Here is a 20,878-nt window from a genome sequence, read left to right on the forward strand (position 1 = left end):
CGGTTGTGCTTTGTCTATAGTGAATTAGATGGTGTGTGTGTGTGTGCGCGCGCGTGTGTGTGTAGTGGGGGAACGGGTGGCTACTCCATCTTTGCAAGCTGAACAAAGGAAGTGATCAGCTGGCCCCTGGAAGGCTCTGCTGCCGCCCTAGGGCAGAGCTTTACCTGCTACAGTAGTTGATTTGCAGGGTCCGCCAGGTTTTGTTGTGGGCACGAGTCTGTTTGCACTTGTTCCCTTAGGCTTGGAACATCCTGTGCGTTTGCTATTGAGATGCAGAATTTTCCCCTCTGCAGGCAGGAAGAAGCCTCCGTTGCCCCTAGTACATTTTATTGTCAAATCGTTGAATTATTTATTTATTTTTTTGCCGCACCATACCTTTTTCATGCAACTGAGCTTCACTTCACACAAATGCACCACACCCCTACCAGCTTCCCAGCTGGTGTTAGGGAAGAAAAACTCCCCAGGGAGAAGAGTTGAGGCCCGCAGGGATCCCTTTGCCTGGTAGAGGCTTTGGGTTTTATTGGATCCTCCTTTACCACTACCTGATGGCATTAACTTTCCATTATTGAAGAAATATCATGGATCTTTTACAATGCACAGTATTATCTAGTGCCGACTGTCTTGTCTTTCCAAAGAACTGTGGAAGTTATCATCCAAAGAAAGACAGAAAGAAAGAAAAGAGACAAAAAGAAAAAACTGATTGGGACAAAAGCTCAATTTTTACTTATTTCCCCAACTCAGGAGATTGAACCACAGCTCTCATGCTATTCTATGTTGGAGGTATGCCACATGTTTCTGCCACTTGCTTTAACATCTAGTGTATATTTGCTAGTTTTCCTGTTAGGGATAGGCAGAGAACCTATTTTTTTTTTTTCCTCCTAGACTGCAGTGGTTCTTCTTCTGGACTCAGCCTGTGATATGACATTGAGAGCCACACCCATTCTTCTAGGTATCATTTAAGCCACCTTTAAGGAAAGATAAAGAAATTCAGCCTTGACAACTTGCCTTAGGAGCTCCAGTAAATGTGATTGTGCCTTAATCTCAGGGTCAGATTTGTAGTGGATTTCCTTTTGTTTTGAATGATCCTCCCTGGGGTACATCCTTCATTTTCAGTGCGGCTTCCATCCTTTCTCTCTGTGTGTGGGGCGTGGTGCTGCATAGCAGCCTCTGCCTTGAAGCTGGGGCTGTATCTCCAGCAGCTGTAATAGGAATAGACAGTGGTTGTGAATTTCTTCAAACCAGACTGCCTTGAATTCATTGTTAAAACCAAGGGGATGAAAAGGAAGGGCATGGCAGGAGGTGGATGTTGGTCTTTGGGAATAAGGAATCCATTTGTAAATTTTCTCATGCTTCCTGTTTGCGTTTCCATGAACAAGGAATCTATTTTAGAATAAAATATTTATGTATGTTTGTGTGTCTATAGAAGATTATAGTTGTCTATATACTATGAAGGTTGAGGTACCTTTTCTAGATATAGTTATAAATATAACAATGTAGACATACATATTCATGTGCAGAAAATATGATTAAAGATCTAAGTATAACATATACTCCCTACCATCAATTCTAGTACATTTGAGAAATGGTAATGTTACGGAATTTGAATTGAATTTTCTATACCCTCTCTATTCCTTTCTGTGAAGGCAGCCCCACCCAGTAGCTGAGGTGTCGCTGCAATCTGAGGACTGGTGGGGGCAGTCTTTATTGGCCTGGTACCCTTTGCCTTCCTAGGAACTACTTTCTACCAGTGTTTTGGGTCCAGAATAGGGTTGGTTGTTTTTGTTTTGTTTTGTTTTTTCCTCCTTCTACCTATTTTTATTGCCTTCCTGAGATTAAGGCATTCTTACTATCCTTGTTTTATTGGTTTCCTGTGGGAGGGCTGGACATGAGGGGGAGATTTCTGTGTCCCTGTTGGAGTTGGCTGGGAGTAGCTACCTTTCTCGGGAGTAGCTCCCGGGACTTCAGCTCTTCATTGTCCCTTCTCAGGTGGGCTATGTGGATTATCTGTTCTACCTCAACACAAGCCTTGCTTCTAATTATGAGAGACTGGCAGTTTTGGGGATTCATCATATCACAGCAAGGGACCTTGTATCTTCACTGTCTCGCGATGGACCTGGTATACAGATACATAATGATTAGGCTTGGAACATCCTGTGCGTTTGCTATTGAGATGCAGAATCTTCCCCTCTGTAGTACATTTTAGTGTCGAATCATTTATTTGACACTTAAATGGATGAATTGATTAAAAATTATTCCTAGGAATAGCCCATACATGTGCAGTGTTTATTTTGTGTCAGGTATTATTTTTTTTATGCCTTACCTGCCTTGTTTTGTTGAATCCTTGACTCAATCAATACTGTCTGAGAGGGACTATAGTTACCCCTATTTTTTAAGTTAAAAAAATCTTAGAAAATAAAAAAATAATTTGCTCACGGTCAGAGATTTAGTAAGTGTTAGAGGCCGGACTTAAACCTACATACCCAAGTGAAATAAAAATGCATGTCCCTCACCATCACACTCTTTGTGGTGTCTCAGCCTCTGCCTCTACCATCACTGTTACTCGGCATTGGTAGGGCAAATGGTTTCCAGACCATCTCCACTGCTGGGAGGCGTATTTTTCTTGTCACTGTCAACAAATCCCATAACATGGTCTTTCTTACCTTTTATATTAAGTACAGATAAGAACACACATTTTTGAAATAGTGGTCACCATCAATTCTACAGGTAGAAACTTTTGATAAGTTACAGTTACTGTTTTCCTCTGACATACGTTACAACTTGAAGCTGACCATAGGACTGGGCCAGGCTCTAATACTTAGGCACTTAGGTTCCAGTGTTTTATATGTATTTTCGTATTAGAACCTCCACAGATAATTATTTCCCAGTTCAGGAAGGAAACTGAAATATGGTTAGGTGAAGTCAGTTATTTAGAGTTGTCTGGTGAGAATATTGGGGCAAAGCTAGCAATCAAACCTAGGCCTTGTCTGGCTTCAAAGCTGAGGCTGCTGTGGTGCAGCAGCTGCCTCCTGGAGGCATGTGCAGCTGAGATGTTGAAAGTTGTGGAAACAGCTCCAGAGTTCCCTCTAGGAGACAAATGACAGAGAACTGGTCTTTTGCAACTACTACTTGGATTTCTGTAAACATTGTCTTGCAGATAATGCATTTCTGTTGCATTGAAAATTTGGTTGTGTGTGTGATATTTGGGAATTGCTGGAAGACAAATCCCCAGATAGGAATACAACTTGGAAAGTTCAGTCTAAGGTGTGTAGTCAGAGCTCTGTGATCTCCCTTGAAAGGGGTAATTGTGAGTGTCCTAGGTGCCACTGGAATTTATTTTCTCTTTTGGAGAAGTGAAGGGACCTTATGAACTGGAGTAACACCCAGATCTCCGCAGCAGTTAAGCTGGGGGCCTAGAACTAGAGGAAGGGACAAATGCAATCCCACCTTTGGATCTGTGCATTCCTCTTGCTTCAATGAGTGTCATTTAAGAATGAGAGGAAAATATTAGGAGATGGAGAACTAGAGTTGAGGAAACCAAAAGAAGAGGAGTCACGGAAAACCAGGTCTCTCTGTGTAAGGCATCTTGAAAGGGAAATTCCAGGGTAAAAGACGGAAGAAAAATAGCAAACACTTAGGAATGGAAAGCATCTTAGATATCTGATCATGGAAGTCTCAGCCCAGCCCCTGCCTAAAGTGTTCATTTGTTACTTTAAATTTTGAGCAGGTATGTGCTGATTCTTAGCCAGGTTATTCCTTTTCCTCAACTACTAGGAGAAGGCCTCAGGTATACAAAGAGCCTCGAACATTACTAGCTGTGACCAGGCCAGCTGGGCACTGGGAGGAATTCTGAAGAAATAGATTTCCTGAGAGAATTCAAGTCTATGTGGCAAGACCCTCAGTTTATAAATAAAAAGTGTTTCTGCTTATTGCACTGAACTACTAAGAGGCTCAAACAGTGGTCATGAAAGTGGTCTGTGAACTCTGGATGTGTTCAGGAGAGCAGACGCTGATTTATATTTATAAAATCTCAACTACGTTGGAATGTGGAAATTAATAAAAGAAGATTTGACAATGGTCTGGTTAGAAAGAGACTACTTAGGAAATGATTTTTTTAAAATAAGAGTTTTCCAAAACAAAAACAGTGTTATATAAAAACTTTTTTTGTTGTTGTTTAGTTAACGTTACAGTGTTCCTAAGAATTTTATGCTTGTCATCTCTGACAGTCCGATACAGGCCATTAGACTGCCTCTGAACTTTTGATACAGAGACTCTCCCTTAACCCGAATAGAGGGCATTTTCCTAAATTAGTTGAACTCTGTGTCATTTTTTAGTCCTGATCAGCTTCTAGCCTAGAGTGACACAGGTTATGAAGATCCTTTCAGCTGTTTCTTCATAGCTTGTGTTTTAGTGGCTTGTCTGCTCTTTTCTCTTCAGTTGGGAAAAAGAAAAACAACTAAATTTGAAAAGAACAACCACCAAAAGAAAAAAAAACCTTCTGTCCTAATTGGTCCTCTGTTCTTTACCTATTGACATATTTTATAGGGCCATTTGTTTTTGCTTATTACATTTGAAAAACTGCAAAATGTTTACAATAGTAGGAATGGATCTCTGGGGTGTAAATGTTTTCATCCTTTGATGAAATCGGTGTATCTAATCAGAACGAGACAGGAGATTTGAATATGTTATTACCTCTTGTGATGGATGGTTTTTTTGTTTGTTTGTTGTTTTTTGAGACAGAGGTTTGCTCTTGTTGCCCAGGCTGGAGTGCAGTGGCTCGATCTCAGCTCACAGCAACCTCTGCCTCCCAGGTTCAAGCAATTCTCCTGCCTCAGCCTCCTGAGTAGCTGGGATTAGATCACCATGCCCAGCTAATTTTGTATTTTTAGTAGAGACGGGCTTTCTCCATGTTGGTCAGGCTGATCTCGTCTCCATGTTGGTCAGGCTGGTCTCGAACTCCCGACCTCAGGTGACCCACCCTCCTCGGCCTCCCAAAGCGCTAGGATTACAGGTGTGAGCCACCACGCCCGGCCTGTGATGGATATTAATAGGAGAGGTGAACTGTTCCCTGGTTTCTCCCTCCTCAAATCAATGCTCAACCTTGCCTTTTCTCCCACTTTCTCTAGGCAAATGAGAAACAAATAAGAAAGACCTTGGAAAACCCAGAGAAATAGGCTCCTGTATTTTCAGACTCCTTTTGCGGTGAAGTCCCTCTTTCATCAACATATGCTTATTTCAATATATGAAACACAGGTATCCTCCCACCCCTCAAAAAAACCCAAAGCTAGTTTGGTGGAATAGAATGAGCCTCTCAACTTGGCCTCTTCTTTTGGTTCCAGTCCCTACGTGAAGCCCAGTATAAAAACTAGTTTTCTTGAGGAACTTTCTTCTGTTAATTAGATTGTAGGGAACTCAGTGGTAAGAAATATGGGACTAAGCATGGTGGAGCTATTATTGTTAACTGTCTTAGTGAAAGCTACATGGATTATCTCATTTAACTCACAGCAACTCATAGCTACAGTTATTAACCATCATTTTGCATTCTGGAGGGAGGCTCAGAGACACTAAGTAATTTGGCTAAAGTCACACAGCTGAAAAAGCAAGAGCCTGGGATTGATCCCTGCAGAGGTAAATTAGTTTCATAGGCAAGAAAGCAGTAGTTCCATAGGCACAGGTGACTACCTCCTCCCGCCGTTATCTCCAGCTGTCCACACCTGTTAGCTCCTAAATGTGGGTCAGTGTTCACAGAGTGGAAGGATTGGAGATGGTCTGGCCAACCCTATCACATCACTATTGGAACAACAAGTGAGTTGTGTGTCCTCTTGACAGTGGTTCATGCATTGCTTCTGCCAGCTGTCTGAGTTAGCTTCTGGCTTTTGCCCAGGAGCATGTATGAGTACAGGGTGGAAAAGCAGATGCTATTTTTCTGCCTTGCTTCAGAGCAGAGCTGGGTCTAAGGCCCTTGCTCACTCTCTGTCCCTGTCTTCTTCCCAGACATAGCCAGGCTGTCTGTTTCCTTTCAGTCACGCGGAGAAACATTTGCAGGACACACCCAGCACTTTAAGCTGGATGGGGAAGCTCCACAGTCGAATGGTCCAGGAACCTATTTGGAACATCTGGAATTCAAGGACAACATTTCTCATGGCCTAATTACTATTTCTTTTCTCTGGAAGTGCTGGACAATGAGATTTTAAGGGTAAAATGAGATTTTATTTTTTAAGAGAAGAGTTCCTTGGACTAGTAGAGCAAAGGAGCCCTCTTGTTCTTGGATGCGGAATAAGGAAGCGAACCCTGGAGGGAGTATCAGCACACTGTGGTTCAGGCCTGCCTTTGCCTTTAATTTACTTGTCACTTTGGGCAAACCCTTATTATCCTTCTCAGATTCTGTATCAGTAAAATGAGGGCATTGAACCAGATGATCCTTGAGGTCCCTGCCAGTGCAAATGACCCTGTGAGCCAGCCCCTCCTCACTTTGTTCCAAATTCACAGAGAGGAGTTCTAAGCCCTTCCTGTGAGAGAATAGAGAGTAGGGAGAAAGTGGATGAGAGCAGCCATTGTTGGCTGAAACTCAGAGGGACCAGCCAACATCTGTATTGTATATAAGGGGCTTTGGTTGCTTTTTACACTTAAAGTCCCAGCCCTTTTCTCATTCAGGGAGTAGACTTAATTAATAGATTTTGTGCAGAGGAGAGATGGCATAATAATGACTGATAGATCTTCTGCCTGGCAGAGCGTTAGTATTAATTCAGATGAGCATTATTAAAGTGATATCATGATTCATTTGCTGTCACATACAGTCTTTCTTTAGGATAAGGCTACTATTGATAAGGGCATGAAGGCGCTAAGTGCCCAAAATCTAGACTGGCCAAACAAACAAGAAAACAAATCAAAAACAGCTCGGCGTCTGTATCTGCTCACCAAGCTCTTTTTTCAGCTGCTTTTGCTAATATTTTAAATATGATGACTGCCATCCAATGGAAATAATCTACCCTCAAAGGCCCAATCATGCCATGTACATGCCATGAGAATAGGGATGGTTTTTGTTTTGTTACCACTGAATCTCCAGCACTTAATCTTTGGTTGTCACATATTAGGCCCTCTGTATTTGCTGAATGAGTGGGTGTATTTAACACTTACCTGCAGGAATGATTTCAAGAGAGAAGATCACCTGAAAGTATACCAATTTGTTCTTGTATATAATCTTCCGTTTGACAATTTTCTAGAATATTAACTTCTAAATAAGGCCACACTCTAAGGCACAGGATCACTGGGCCAAGAGAAACGTGACAGCTCTTTAGCAGAACAAGCAAGTCATTGTAATCCAGGGCCTGACCTGGGCACATGTGCCAGAAAGTCCATCCATCACTTCAACTTCTTTCTTGTCTGGCCTCCAATCCTCTCTTTCTTCCAGATTCTGCATCTGGGCTCATTCTGAGCTTGTTTCAGGAGCCTACCTGGATACTTGTTGCCTGCAACAAAGACATCATTTCTCTTACTGCAAATGATTTAAAAGAATTAATACAGACCTTTATGTCCTCTTTCATATAGAGGAAACTGTCACCATGACTCTTTGAACCAGGATACAATATAGATCTTTTTTTTTTCTTTTGTGAGACGGAGTCTTGCTCTGCCACCCAGGCTGGAGTGCAGTGGCTGGATCTCAGCTCACTGCAAGCTCCGCCTCCCGGGTTTACGCCATTCTCCTGCCTCAGCCTCCCGAGTAGCTGGGACGACAGGCGCCCGCCTCGTCGCCTGGCTAGTTTTTTTTTGTATTTTTAAGTAGAGACAGGGTTTCACCGTATTAGCCAGGATGGTCTCGATCTCCTGACCTCGTGATCCGCCCGTCTCGGCCTCCCAAAGTGCTGGGATTACAGGCTTGAGCCACCGCGCCCGGCCCAATATAGATCTTAATTGAGGTCTCTTTCTGCCTTTGCACATAAACTATAAAGTCATTAGAGTTATTAGCAGCAACTAGATAGACCAATCTGCATTTGTAAAGCAAACTTGGTATTTTGGAAGCACTGGTTAAGGAGCAGCTCATAGTTCTTTTTGTTTCCCTATTAGGGCTGGACATTTACATGGAATGGTTTTGTTTCTGTTTGTTCTTTCAAAAGATTTTTAGTCTCTTACCCCACTGCACCTGTCAGCTTTCTCTGAGCTACATTTGGAGCTATTCTTATTACTAGTTTTTATTCTAAATGTAATTCTTTAGTTTGAGGGGTGGGGCCAGTTAACACAGATTTTACTAAGCTTATCTCTGGGTACAAATCAGAGAGTTCATGATTTCAATAGGTTTATGTGTAATGGTAATCAATAAAGCCTTTTAAAGGGAGTACAAAATGGGAGAATCAAAGTATATTCATGGAACCAAAAACCTTTGATTAGAAAGTGTTTGAAGAACACTGTGTTATAACAGTGTCATATATAATATAATCAGGTATGATAAAAGCATTTTGCTATTTTTTTATTGCATAAAAGATATTTATTGATCATAAGTTCTGGGAAAAGTTAGTTTAATAATAAGAATAATTCAATTTATTGTACCCTGTGTAAAGTGCTTTTTATTCATCATCTCACTTAATTCTCAAAACAACTTAATTAGGTAGATAGATTTTTAACCAGGTCTTTCTTTCCATTTTATTGATGAGGAAATTTAGAGAGATTAAGTAATTTGCCTAATATCACACAAGGCTTAAATGATGGAACCAAAGTTCAAACTTAAGTTTATGTGACTTGGAGCCCCCATTCTTAACCCCACAGAATGGTGCTACCTTAAATCATCCCTCTCCCACCTCTGGAGTCACAAGACATTGGTTCCAACTGGAGTTCACTTACTTCAAGTCCAGGGGTAGGTCCTTCTCTGCACCTTTTTCCTGTAAGGTATGAGTGGTGTAGGTTATGGGGGACATGGAGAACAGTTGGTGCCCCTCCTCTGCAAAGGGAATGGACTCCTTAGCACTGCTTGGCATCGGGAAGCCTTCTAGCCTTCCTGTTAAGAGCAGTTTTGTTTCTGGCATGTCCAAAGCTACTCCACACTGTTGTACTTACACAAACAACTTGCCAGGGAGATTCCCACCACTTTCAGCATCTTTGCGTTGAATTAGCGAAACTACCAATTAGGGATTCTTCCTAACGTGAATTTAAATGCCACCTTCTCATTTCATACTCCACACTGCATGCCCCGTTCTCTTAAATCTTAGGTAAGATTCTTTTGAGGTTTGACTTACTATAACTCTGTAAAATTCGGACTTTCAGAGTCTCCATGGAGATTACTTTTTTCTTTATCTCTCCTTAAAAAAAAAAAAGGGATACATGTGCAGAATGTGCAGGTTTGTTACATAGGCATACATGTGCCATGGTGGTTGGCTGCACCTATTGATCCATCCTCTAACTTCCCTCCATCACTCCCCAACCCCCAACAGGCCCTGGTGTGTGTTGTTCCCCTTTCTGTGTCCACGTGTCCTCAATGTTCAAGTCTCACTTATAAGTGAGAACATGTCATGTGATACTTGGTTTTCTGTTCCTGTGTTAGTTTGCTGAGAATGATGCCTTCTAGCTTCATCCATGTCCCTGCAAAGGACATGATCTCATTCCTTTTTATGGCTGCATGGTATTCCATGGTGTATATGTACCACATTTTCTTTATCCAGTCTATCATTGGTGGCTGTTTGGGTTGGTTCTATGTCTTTGCTATTGTAAATAGTGCTGCAATAAACATACATGTACATGTGTCTTTATAGTAGGATGATTTATATTTCTTTGGGTATTTACCCAGTAATGGGATTGTTGGGTCAGGATTTTTTTTTTTAAGTCTAATGCCCCATCTTATGGATAATAAAACCAAGACCAAGTGGCACCCACCTAATTTGCATTTTTGCTACTATCTGTTTTACTGTGGGGCACAAGGATTTTAAAATTAACTAAGGCTTTTTTTTCATTACAAAATAAGTATGTTGGTTGTAGAAAAATTTACCAAAAGCACAAACAGTAAGGACAATAAAAATAAGCTACAATGAAATTACTCAGAGAACCACTGTAAACTTTCAGTATACCCATCTAGATTTTTTCTTTTGACTATATGTGCCATTTATTAAAATGATTCCACATATTGTTTATGCTGCTTTGTGCCTTACTTTTCATTGCACAATATATTACATCTTTCCATGTTTTAAATATCCTTCCATAACTTAATTTTTAATAGCTATAGATTATTACATTCCTTGGAAAATCTAGTTAAATGAATCTCATTTTGTTTGCATTGTTTTGATATTTTCCACGATCTTTGCATTAACGACAAAAATGAAATGACAGATTTATTGTCGGTTGTTTTTTAGTTGAAGCCAAACTAAAAGCTACGCCAGGATGAGAGGTTGAGTAACCTGCCTGAAGTCACTCAGCTCATGAGTATCAGACTACAGATTGAAATCCCAGTGTCTTTACTCTTAGCCTTATATTCTTGTCACCACTCATTCCTTCATTAGTTATGCCACTTTACATGGAAAACTCTGCTTTCTCTCATTTCCTCCAGCTCTTGAATGAGCACATTTGTTTTCTCACTGCCACCTTTGCCTTCCTCCCTGTCTTGCTGAGGTTGTTGACATTTGTAGAGGTACACTGTGTCTTGGGACCTGAAACTACACAGCTAGAGAGGAAACATGGCCAGTTCTTCCCCACTCCTTACTGGCTCAACCTATCAGCTTGGAAGCTGGTTTTAATTTTACATTTTCTGTGTGTATGTGTGTTTGTTTTTAAAACTTTTTTCCACTTAATTCTTTCAAGAGACCTTTATTTGAAATCATGCACTTTTTCCCTCAAAGTGAATTGGTGCCTCAAATCTTGATGAGATTACTTTGTTTGGGGATATTGATAAATTCATAGTGGGGTTTTTGGTTTATCCAATTAAATTGGTTTAAATTATGGCCTTAGAGAGAGAAAGGGCCTTCGACAACTTAGAATGTTTTAAGGCAGTTGAATATAATCTTCTGCTTCTAGGGACTTCATCCTGGGTTTATTCCACAAAGAAGGTATGTTTTGTTTGTTTCCTTTTCATTTCACTTACTTCATTGCATGCTCTATCTCAGAACGCTTTTTTGCTATGAGAAATCATGGGAAAAACTTAGCTTTGCTTGGCTAGGGGCAGGAAGAGAAAAGGAACCAATTATTCCAAGCTCTTCATTTGAATGATTGAGAAAATGTGGATCAAAAAGGGAAAATAGTTTACCAAGGTCATATAGTAAAATAGGTTTAAAAAATTATGAGGCATAGGACTCATTTTTCCTTGCTCTAGTTTAGTGCTTTTCTCATAACGTTTGTTGAGGAAGGCAGAGAGTGAGGGGGAGAGTGAATTATGTCTGCTACCCAGTAATTGAAGTCTTAACCCTCAGTACCTTAGAACGTGACTGTATTGGAGGCAGGGTCTTCGGAGAGGTAATTAAGTTAAACGAGGTCATTAGGATGGGCCCTAATCCACTCTGACTGGGGAGTTTTGTAAGAAGAACAGATTAGGACACAGACACAGACACACACAGAGGAAAGACTATGTGAGGACACAAGGATTAGGGGAGTTTGATCTGCATACTAAGGAGAGAGGACTCAGAAGAAACCAAGCCTGCTGACACCCTGGTCTCAGACTTCTAGCATTCATAACTTTGGGAAAATAGTTTCTGTTGTTAAAACCATCAGCCTATAGTACTTTGTTATGGCAGCCCCAGCAGAGTCATAAAGGGAGAAAGTGAAGAACGAAGAATGAAAAAATTTAAAACTTAAAACTTGAGAAGTTCTCAGAGAGCAGAAAAGGGAGCCTCAAATAAAATTTATAAGAAATTATGGCAGGCCAGAGCCCATGCTAACTGATTTTCAATCATAATTGTATATATGGCATTTCATTCAATTATATTACCATGCCCATGTCATAGTTATTATGAACCCACTTTACAAATGAGGAAATTGAAGCTCAGAAAGTTAATTTGTCTCAAGTTCCATCATTATTAACTAACTGGCAGAACTAAGTCCAAATTCACCTTCTTGTCAGCCTTGAAAACCCTCACTTACTGTACTGTTCTATCTCCTGTTAAGAAGGTTAATGTAAGCTGCTTAGGAAACATTACTTATCAAGTTATTTAATGTTAGGAGAAATAAAAAAAAAATGTACTCCAAAGTCTCAGTGACCTGGAATCCACTTAATTGATTAGACAGGAAATATTTGGCCCTTGATTTTAGGATAAAAACAGAGATTGGGGAAATGTAAAAAGATAGTGTAATTAGATTTCAGTACAGTCTTCCCCGTGGCTTACACTTTGGCATGTCTAAATGAACAGCTACATATAATAAAGAATTAAAGTTCATAGTGATGTGCCATGGGCCATGAAGAAATCTGATCCATCAGACAGAATCAACAACTGTCACTAGGTTGCATTTGCTAAAGAAGGAAACCAGATCCATAAATCTATAACAGGAGCAGACTTGGAAGCTGTCTATGTCGGAGTTTTACAAAGACATATTTTCAGTGATTAGATAGATAAATAGGCAATCAATCCAAAAAAATAATCAAAATAACCTGAGCTGCTGGTAAACCCAGATGTTATGATATGGGAACTATGAAGTGCTTTAAATATTGAATGTAGATGGCTCTGTTGAAGCTGCCTCCTCCCTGTTTTAAAGTTGTGAAGTCTATCCATCCTGAAATATATAGGTTAAATTTACTTGAATATTTAGTAAGAAGACACAGTCAAGGTAAGAGGTGGACAGGCATTGTTTTCAACAGATACTGGGATCAAGTCCCAGCTAACTGTATATTAGCTGTGCATATTTGTTGGTTCTACCTTTAGAGTAGAATATTAAGCCAACCACTTCTCACCATTTTTCATACTGTCATTGCCCTCATTCAAGCCTCTGTCATCTTATTCCAAGGACTCTCTAACTTTTCTCTGTGGTTCCACTTTGCCTACCCCGAAATTCATTCTCTATTTGTGATAACCAGGTGGTCCTTTAAAAACGTAAATCAAACCAAGTCACTCCCCTGCTCAAATATCTCCCATTACACTTCAACTAAAACCCAAACCATGACTCTTGAGGTCCCATGTGGGGTGGCAATGCCTACTTCTCTGGTCTCCAGTCCTGCCACTGACTGTCACTGACTTAGCATCAGCCATCCTCCCATTATGACACATTCATGTCCAGCTCAAAGCTTCTGTACTTGCTGTTTTTTTTTTTTTTTTTTTTTTTTTTTCTCCCTGGGACTCAGATTATTCACATCTGTTCAGGAGACAGCTCCTTAGACATGCCTTCTTTGAAAATGTTATCAAATGTCCCGGACTCTCTTCCCAGCCTCCACCATCCCCTTATCCTTTTTCTAAATTTCACTTATCACTGTTGAAATTATTCTACTTATTTAGTAACTTACTTATTCTTTGCACTTTCAGCCCCTGCAGTGCCTTATTTTATTTTGTTCACTATTGTATCACTAGTACTGTGAACAGGAGGCATTTACAAATATTAGATGAAGGAATGAATGAATTAATTTAGACAAATGTTTCTCTCCCTGGGTTAAGTGGTTTGGAGAGAACAGGTGTCAAGGAAACAGGGTTATCAAAAGGCTGTTAGTCTATCTGCTCCATGATCCTAGGGACTCTGTGTCATATGTCACTGTATCACTAAAACCTAGCTCAGTCTACCCGTGAATGAATGGAATGATAAATGCAAGATGAAGACTTAGGGCCACAGGGGAAGAGTGATAACACATAGGTGAAAACTGGCTGTGTCTGAGATGACTGGCAAAGATGATAACTTGTTTGCTATTTTTTGGACAAAATTTAATACATGTTACAACATACATCTTGCTTTGATAGACATAAAACATGTAACTGTATACTTCAGTCTGAAACATTTCTGAGCAGAGACACATCCTAAAAGAGTAGACTATTCCAAAAGAAGATTATTTGCCTGTTGTTAGACTCATAGAATGTTAAAGAGTGATCATTGGGAAGAGAAGTGGGCAACTTTATGCCTTTGCAGGTAAGGGATGAAGTCTTGGAGGTTTTAAGCACAGAGAATGTATTCCCATAATGTTAACATGGTCTTTGCCAATAGTAAGCAGTCTCGAATACATTCCAGGAGGTGCCTATTATGAGTAAAGCCTTAGATCTTTATTGAAGGCGAGGAAACCTTTTGTTCTAGGATTAACTACCCAGTTGTCTCTGATTTTTGAGTTCTGATAATATTTAAGTGGTGTCTCATTTGTATTTAGTTCAAGTGTTTGTTTCATTCAAGGTCTGCCTGACCTCTTGAAGGCCTTGTTCTCAGAGCATCTGCAGTTTTATCTATCAGAACAACTTGAAGAAGTTCAGGGCCAAAGAATAAAAAATAGCCTCTACTTTAATAACCACCTCTCTATCCAATGAAAGCAGAACTGCGGTGTATAGGTTTTTAGACAGACAGATGGAAGCCTATAACCAGGAAAATCAGTCATGACCATTGTCTGCTTTGTCAAGAAGCAACCAGAAAAAAAGGGCGAACTCTTCCCTTTCTTTCCTTACCTATATTCTTTTATAGGAAGTGTGTTTGGGTTGTTGTAGAGAGGTAGTTAAGATATATGGTATGAATCAAACCAAACTAAAAAGAAATGAAAAGTCAAGTTACTTTTCAGGGATAAAGGAGAGGGGAGGTAGGCACCAGGTAGAAGGCTTTGACCTGAGAAGATTTAGGGAGATTCTAGCTTCTAAAGGAACTCACATTTATTGAGTACCTACTACGCACCAAAATCTGGGCTTAATGCTCACAGCATTCCTTTGAAAAAGATATTATTTTTCTCATTTTACAGTCAGGACTCCAAAGCCCTTCCCTTTCCCACCATTCCTTCAGGCTAACTGGCTCTGATTGATCGCTTGGGTTCTTGGGCTGCTTTAACGATGAGGACTCTCTTTGCACTCCTGTGTGACAAACCTAATCTTTGAGGTCTGGACTGCAAGGCAGAGCAAACTGGAAGACATCTGTGGTCTTTGAGACAATTTCTTCCTTCCACACTCTCCACGGGGCCCTTTTCATGGCCGCCTGGTGTGACTGGAGCACTGCAGCAAAGTGTTCTGTTAGTCTTGCCCACCACGGACAGTTTTAGGAAGTTGCATAAGCCAGTGGTTGTGTGCTTATGACCACAATCCCCAAGAAGCTCCCACCAGCTTTCAAAGTACAATGTCAGACTTGAAGAAGAATCCCTGTGGCCTCCACAAATAGATGGGGAGCTATTGCCTGTCATTTGAAGGTGCTTCTCACACATTCCAAGGCCTGAGCCCGCATTCCTCCTCTGGGAATTGCCTTTTGGCAGGCTTTCAGCTTTAGTGAAAAGGTTTCTTGTTTCTGAGAAGCAATAGGGTGGGAATTCACTGGACATCTCTGTCATTGTAAAGGCCCTGTCAAAGCCAGCTGTCAGTCAGAAAAGATGAAAGGAGAGAGCTGCTTCTTAAGAGGGAGCTGGGTACCATTAACAGCACAGCCGCTTGGAAAGGCGAAGGGGATCAGAGAACTTTGACCAGAATCCGTGGCTCCCAACTCCCATTCTAGGGATCTTTCCACCCTTCTTTTCTGCCTTTCAGTTGGCATAGCCATTTTCAGTGTGGCATTAGCTCAAGCCCGTCCACTAATACTTGACTATTCTCTTAAATCCCAGGCCACCATTTCAGTGACCTGCTACATGGCTTTATGGTTGACCAGTACCTCAAAATTATTCTTAGTCTTACACTTCTATTTTGTTAGTCCTTTTTCTGTTTCCTGTGTCTATTAATGGGCCCTCCCTAGACATGCTGCTTTGAAATTCAGTCTGGTTTGGCACATCTGCATCTGCGTCACTTTCCCTTCCTCTTAAGTTACTTAGTTGATTGACACTTTCTTCTGCAGTGTGCCATTGCATTTTCTAATCCATATTCTTCCTGTCACACTGGACCACAGCAATTACCACATTCTTTTACCTTTTTATAATTTTCTTTATTAAGTTCCTTTTAAAAGTTACAAAGTACATTACACATATGCAACTAGAGAAATAATGTAAATAAATAGAGGAGAGAGAAGAAAAAGTTTAAAAGGACCCCTACAACCTCTCTGTGCATCCTTTCTTTCTACAATATCCAATGTTAATAATATGATGTGCATCCTTCCAGAAATTTCTTCCAGATCAGCTCACACAAAAATATAATAAACATATTTACATACAGCATTTTTTATTTGCTTTGACAAGAACTGGATCATATTTTGGGTATTGCTCTACAACTTACTTATTTTAGATATTTCTTCAGTTCATGATGTAGATTTAGAGATGGCCATAATAATCGTAATCCGTATTTGTGGTGATATCATAGTTTATTAAATCATATCCCATTGTTGGCTATTCAGGGCCTGGTTTGGGTATTTCCTGCTTGCATCACCAGATACCCTCTCCACCTTTGTCTACCCTGCTCCATACTCCATGTGTGGTGTACATTAGGTGGTTTCTTTGCCCTTGGGCTTCTGGTTGCATTTAGCTCTTAGGGCACCAATAACAGATTAGAGGAAGAGTGAATACTGAAGTACCCTGATTCCTTCCTGTCACTAGGTCATTGTGGGGCAGCTGCATGTCTCTGCTGAAGGTTACAGCTCCTGCCAGGCAGCCCCCTCCATACAGCTACAGTCTCCACTTCCAATAACTACTCCCTCCCCTTTCCCTCTTCTGGCCCTGGAAATGGCTCCCTGCTGCTGGTAGGCCCTGGATGCTGCATATCCATTTATTTGCCCTAAACACCGCCTACACTTTGTTAAGTAATTTCTTTGTTAAACTCTCCTTAATAACTTCTTAATAATTTTATCTGTTTCCTGCTGGCACCCTTTGTTGTTGTTGTTTTTTCTTTTCTCCCTGCCACTTGCTGTTTCTAAGTTTTTCCTTCCTTTATCTCCAGCATGGGCCTCTGTCAGCTTGATTTTTTGACCCTAAGATTGACTATTTTACTTATTTTTTTGAAGATCCTTCTAGGGCTCCTACATAGTAAAGGTGAAACTTCCTAGTTGGCAGCCTTTTGCATCCGTTATTCCAGTATCTTAAGCATTGGAGGAAGGAGGGTGCCTAACTTCACAATTTCTTATGGAAATGCATTTCTTGCATCATCAGTACCATTGGTTCTCCCAGTGATTGTGTGATGTTGGACCATGAGCTACCCTCCCTAAGCTTCCACGTTTTCATCAGTGCAATGGGGATGATAGCCGCATATAATTCATAGCACTCAAAGATTAATTAATTGAACAAGTTGTACTTAAAGCTTCTACCTGTTTTCAGCAAATAAGAAGTTTTCAGTAAATGGGAGTTATGGATTATTGTAACACACTGTGATCATAATTGCCATTGGCCATACCCACATGTACAAATCAGCTATTTACCCTAGATTCACTCAGGCAAGGCCTCTGTGGATCCTTTAATCTCTGCCAGACAAAAGATTTTTCTGCCTGCCTCTCCCTCACCGTCTCTTCCTTCCCTGCACCTTTCTTAATTAATAGACTTTGTTTTTTAGAGAAATTTTAGGTTTACAGAAAAATTGTGTACAAAGTACAGAGAACGTCCATAGACTCTTTCTCACTCCCTCCTCACCCCCAAGTTTCCTCTCTTATTAACACCTTACATTGGTGTGGTATGCTTGTTACAATAGATGAACCAGTATTGATACATTGAAGAAAGTCCAGTTTACATGAGAACTCGCTCATTGTTGAGTAGTTCTATGGATCTTAACAAATGCAAAATGTCATGTGTCCATCATTACAGTATCATCTAGGACAGTTTCACTGCCCTGAGCCACTTCAGTGCTCCACTTACTCACCAGTTCATCCCTTCCCTGTTGCCCTACCCCCCACCCCAACTGGTAACCACTGATCATTTTACTGTCTTTCTATAGTTTTACCCTTTGTCTTTTTAGGTCACATTACTGTTTGCGATCCTGGCTTACTTTTCTTACTGTTTTATCTTTACTTCTCTCTTCACCTTCTCTATTCAACTTCATGGCTAGTAGTTACACAAGCAAATGTTTCAGGAATGAATTATTAAACTCGTTTACCCTTAGAATAAAGACTTAGGTTGAATTTTAGGCACTTCTTCCTGATGGAATAGGCATTTGACTTTTGCACAGGCCCAGGGGCTCACGGGACAAGAGATCCTGTTTGATTGAAGCTGGATGTCACTTCTGTAGTCTGCATATGTAAGAGAGCTTCCCCCCATGGCACATGCATTTGAGGCCTAAAAAGGAACAATGCAAAGCAAAACAAACAAGTAGTAAAACACAAAACTATCATATAAATCCAGACCAAAGAGGGGCATGAATTAGCTCTCTAAAACACTGACTTGGCTTTAATCCATACTGGACTTTATACTCTGGTCCTGAGCAACAGATTTCTCAAGCAGTTTATATAAAATGGTAATAGCTGCCTTATATTTGTACTGCAATTTAGATTTGATTTTAACAGTACCTCGATATTATAAGAGCAGTAAAATAGAAGTTGTAGCACGGTAGTAGGAACAGTAGTAATATGTGTAATGCCTACCACTTAGGAGTCTTTTTTTTTTTTTTTTGAGACGGAGTTTTGCTCTGTCACCAGGCTGGAGTGCAGTGGTGCAATCTCGGCTCACTGCAACCTCTGACTCCCTGGTTCAAGCGATTCTCCTGCCTCAGACTCCTGAGTAGCTGGGATTACAGGGACACCACCACGCCCAGTTAATTTTTGTATTTTTGGAGGAGACAGAGTTTCACCACGTTGACCAGGATGGTATCGATCTCCTGACTTCGTGATCTGCCGGCCTCGGCCACCCAAAGTGCTGGGATTACAGGCATGAGTCACTGCGCCCGGCCGGAAGTCTTTTTTGAGTACCCAACCCTGCATCATGTCTTTAACTTTCACAGTAGCCCTGTGAGGTAGGCATTATTATCTATACTTTACAGATATATAAATGGGCCTTTTTAGAAAGATTTGCCTTCACTCAGCTGAAGAAGCTGAGGCACAAAGAAGGATCAAGTTAGTTGCCTAAAATCACAGAATAACTTAATGGCAGAGATGCTAATGCAGCCCTGGCTTCTGGACTCCCTCAGTTGCTACCTACAGTTCTGGGTGGCTTCAAAAACTGCTATTAGTGCTGGTTTTCTTCCCAGGCAGGAACCTTTCTATTTTTTCCAACCAAAAGCCCAGTTAAAGATTTGTCACATGTCTTCACTTACCCAGATCTGATATCTTATTTTCTGAGAAGGCATCTTTTTTCCTATACCTGACCTTACTCTACCCTGCCTCTTTCCCCATCCCCCCAAGCTTTGGACCCAGAGCATGGTCCCCTGTAATCTCATCCTTCTGCTGTACTGCCTGATGTGGGTGGTCCCCGTCACTCTACTTTGGGTCTTGCTCTTGCTTCTGAGAGGCTCATGTGGACACATATGGGCCTATACTTCAATAGCAGAGATGGTTCCAGCTGTTTCATGAGATCGTTTTGGGGGGTTCTGGAAGACGGCATTAAATAACATGGAATCACGTAATGACACATTTTGTCCCCTTTCTAGTTCTTTTTCAAATCTTCTGAGTAGATCAAGGAAAAAGTCTCTGTTTACTACTAGTTTCTCAATAACATCTCCCTGATCCATGATAGTCTTCCTTTTTAACAAAATAACAGATCCAAGATCATCCTTTAGAACCCTCTCGAAGGCAGCAGAATGTAGACAAAATTTAGTGATGTTTTTATTGTATTCATTCCTAGGTTCACTGTTTATTTTTGGCAAGTAATACTAGCTTAGAATTTATGAGACTAAGATAGTGTTTTCTTTTAAAATACATTTATATAAGGATAATATTAAGCAAATAACAGCACAGTTTATAGCGGGCTGTGTCAGATATCATGCAGGTAGTGCACAGATGACTGAGGTCTGAGCTACACAGACCCAGCTGACCTTTCTCGTTGAGAATGGAAATGCTCTAGGGCTCCTCTTGTCCAATGCTGTCCCTACCCTCCCCATTCTCTTGCTCCTGGCTTGTTATCTATTTGCACTTATCTGTGTCTGGAACGCTGTTGAAGATTAAGAGACCATTATCGGGGGGCTAGGATTAGGGTGCCCCTCACAGTCCATTCCCCCATCCGCTCTGACCCAGGGCAGGCCACATCACTTGTCAGGCCCTTTGATAATGACATCTTTAAAATGGATAATGTGAAGTTCTGGGGAGGGAAGAATGCACATAGCTGGCTTTGATTCTCCAGTTCAGACAACAGAGCAGCCTCCCTGCCCAGGTTAATGCTGCCCTGGGCTACTGCTGACTCCACATTGCTGTTTTTCCTACCTTGTATGTGTCCCTCTAGGGCTAAACCAAAGACAATAAAGAAAGTGAAGACAGTGCTTTCAATGTGTTATGTATTCTGCTTTGTGGGTTGCATTTTGAAGGGAGTGCATTTTGAAGGGAGTGCCCCACTGAAGTACACCTTAGTGGTCATTAAGTACATTTAGATGATGAGGAAAAGAAGGAGTGTTTGAGACTCTCATCTGTAGCAGTTCAGAGGTTTGGAATAGCCAACCCTGGTAAACTATGCCCAGTTTCAATAGACTCAGAGCCAAGAAACTGCATGGCTCCTCAAGATGTCTATCTTCTCCCAGGCCTTTCTCTTTGTCTCAATGGCATGCTTGTCATCGAGGGTCCTAGAAACACACCCATATACTGGAGGGAGCGTGAGTGGGAGGCAGCTCTAAGACCTTACTGCCCACTCTACAGTCCTGCTGGAAGAGAGTAGATTGTTATCTCCTCACAAGGGCTTATTCCAGAGGAAAAATGACCTGGAGGGGCCATGGGAACTTGCCCTGTGGGGTTGGGTTTAAAAGGGGAAGTCTTGGCTGACCTTGGCTGCTGGTGG

At 41.0% G+C, this 20,878-nt stretch overlaps 1 protein-coding gene and 1 long non-coding RNA gene across 3 annotated transcripts in view; one reads left to right on the forward strand and one right to left on the reverse strand.

Annotated features, from left to right (window-relative positions):
• Positions 1–20,878, forward strand: part of DPYSL3 (dihydropyrimidinase like 3) — a 121,463-nt gene that overhangs the window by 57,988 nt on the left and 42,597 nt on the right. The gene's annotated exons all lie outside the window — the stretch shown is intronic.
• LOC117065661 lies at positions 746–13,104 on the reverse strand. Its single transcript, XR_004430010.1, has 4 exons — positions 12,854–13,104; positions 7,331–7,466; positions 1,936–2,113; positions 746–1,199 (listed from the first exon to the last, which is right to left on the reverse strand). It is a non-coding gene; the product is annotated as an uncharacterized LOC117065661 (long non-coding RNA).

The sequence above is a fragment of the Trachypithecus francoisi genome, unplaced genomic scaffold (genome assembly GCF_009764315.1).
Source record: "Trachypithecus francoisi isolate TF-2019V2 unplaced genomic scaffold, Tfra_2.0 Lachesis_group2, whole genome shotgun sequence".
NCBI lineage: Eukaryota > Metazoa > Chordata > Mammalia > Primates > Cercopithecidae > Trachypithecus > Trachypithecus francoisi.